Source organism: Gobio gobio (assembly GCF_949357685.1).
Source record: "Gobio gobio genome assembly, chromosome: 6".
In the NCBI taxonomy this organism is placed as follows: Eukaryota; Metazoa; Chordata; class Actinopteri; order Cypriniformes; family Gobionidae; genus Gobio; species Gobio gobio.
The window spans coordinates 1,033,567-1,036,343 of NC_137102.1; the positions used below are offsets into that span (position 1 = coordinate 1,033,567).

Sequence of the window (2,777 nt, forward strand, 5' to 3'; positions counted from 1 at the left end):
GAAAACTCTTGTTCATTACATTTTTCTTAATAATTGCAACCGCATGTGTTGTATTAATTGTTGCAAAACTTGTTCTGTATATAGTTCGTTTGTTATTGTGATCAAAACCATTGATCTGAAGCTCAATGCTGATGCTGTCATGTAAATAGTTTTCTAATCAGCAATAAATATAACAATTTCTGATCAACCCATAGCAATTGCATGATTAAAAATAACATACTGGTTAAAGCCCCGCCCATTTCAAGACAACCCGACCACTTCCGGGTTAAATCCCGCCCACTTCCAGGTTAGGCCCCGCCCAGTCCGAGTACAGATACAGATACAGATAATGCTGTACTCGCTCATCCCTACTAATAACATTTAGAGGTACGTTTTTAGATAATTAGAGGTTTTCCTGAATGCAATGCAGAATTCTTCTTGTAAAACATGCTCATTGCTCTCCTAATTGTTTTCCAGGTGTTGTTACTGCTGAAGACATCATATTCTCCCACAATGATACAGTAATTGCTGAAGCACATGAGAAAGTTATGCTATTTTGCGACTACACTGGCACAGTTTATGATTCATATTGGTACCGTCAATTCCCTGGTTCAGCAGCTCAGTTCCTCATAATGGAATCGTCTGGGATCAGAACACATGCTACTCCTCAGGTTCCTGGGATAACAATGGCCAACAGAAACGACATCAGACGCATGGAGCTGGAGATCTACTCTGCCCACAGTCACAGGAAACCTTCTGACTCCAGACACAAACCAGAGGGATCTCAGAGACAGATATACAGAACAGATTTTCTCACACTCATTCTATTGATGGAAAAAGATCTTACAAATTTAACTCCATGATTGTCATGGCTCTCAGTCTCCGCTCTAATTCATCCCAAAGGTGTTCTATCGGGTTGAGGTCAGGACTCTGTGCAGGCCAGTCCAGTTCCTCCACACCAAACTCGCTCATCCATGTCTTTATGGAGCGACGCTTTGAGCACTGGAGCGCAGTCATGCTGGGACAGGAAGGGGCCGTCCCCAAACTGATCCCACAAAGTTGGGAGCATGAAATTGTCCAAAATGTCTTGGTGAAGCATTAAGAGTTCCTTTCACTGGAACTAAGGGGCAGAGCCCAACCCCTGAAAAACAACCCCACCCCATAATCCCCCCTCCACCAAACTTTACACTTGGCACAATGCAGTCAGGCAAGTCCCGTTCTCATGGCAACGCCAAACCCAGACTCGTCCATGGGATTGTCAGACAGAGAAGCGTGATTGGTCACTCAGAGAACACGTCTCAACTGCTCTAGAGTCCAGTGGCGGCGCGCTTTACCCCACTGCATCCCACGCTTTGCATTGCACTTGGTGCTGTAAGGCTTGGAGGAGCTGCTCGGCCATGGAAACCCATTCCATGAAGCTCTACACACTGTTCTTGAGCTCATCTGAAGGCCACAGAAGTTTGGAGGTCTGGAGCTCTTGACTCTGCTGAAAGTTGGCGACTTCTGTGACCCTCAGCATGCGCTGACCCCGCTATGTAGATGTATACATATAATTACATTTAGACCATTAGTTATTGGTGTCAGGATGTAAATAGACTTTCAAACAGCATAATACAAATGTTTCTGGAACAAATGGCCTACTCTGTGTTTAAAAGCGAGTCTATTTTAGTAAATGCAAAAGGATCATTATGTGTTAATGGGAGTGCAGCTTTCAGGGGCGGCGCTATCTGGAGAAACCCTCCTCTAGACAGAGAGTGTTTGCTGTGTGCAACAGATGAACTGATCATTATACAATATTACAGCAGAACTCCACTCATTTTCATTCAACATGGAGGACAGACAGATGCTCCTCATGATACTCATCACAGTTTCAGGTAAAACATACTTTAATCACTAACTAGCCCCGGCAAGAAATCTGTAGAAGATCATGGTATAAACATGACATATATTTCATTTCAGGTGGATTTGCTGATAGAATTGGACCAAAAGAAGGAAATACTAATATAATCAAAGAGGAAGGAGAGACTGTGACGCTGAGCTGCTCATATGAAACTAACAGTGAAAATGTTTTGCTTTACTGGTACAGACAATATCCAAACACAGAACCTCAGTATTTACTGCTCAAAGGTGCTCGATCATACAGCAGTGAGAATATACCAGACCGTCGGTTTGCATCGACTACATCCCGCTCCTCCACTGAACTCAGTATTAACAGTGTAACTCTGTCAGATTCAGCTCTCTATTATTGTGCTCTGAGAGTTGGAGCCCAGTGACACAAAGAGCCTGAGACGCTTTACAAAAACTCACATTCATTTTTCACTTTGATCTCAAGTCACATCAAACCCACAATCTATAATTCTCATAATAAGTGGAAACACCTGTGTGTGCTTACACATGATATTTTACTCGTGTTATAAAGGCAAATGAAAGAAAGTGAAAGAGATCAAAATAACAGATAATAATACATATTCTACTATAATATAACATCCCATGACTTTAGTAAATCAAAGCTTGACAAATGTGACTAAACATTACATTATCATTTAATATCTCATCTATCCAATAACTGTAATTTTACTTCTGATTTAATCTGATTAATCGATTCTGACTTTAGTTACACTGTTGAATTATTTCAACATAATGTTGGCTCCCATACATATTTTAAAATTAAATAACAAACAAATAAATATAATAATGATTTAGATGCTGGAGCATGAAAATATGTAAGGTTATGTAATGTCCAGCTCAGTTTTAGTTATAAAGGGTACCAGCCCGTTAATCCAAGAAAACATTGAACT

At 40.9% G+C, this 2,777-nt stretch overlaps 1 gene segment (V, D, J or C); it reads left to right on the forward strand.

The window, feature by feature from the left end:
- Nucleotides 1-1,807: 1,807 nt before the first annotated feature.
- On the forward strand, nucleotides 1,808-2,252 carry LOC307127925 (T cell receptor alpha variable 18-like). The segment is given in 2 exons: nucleotides 1,808-1,853; nucleotides 1,939-2,252.
- Nucleotides 2,253-2,777: the final 525 nt, after the last annotated feature.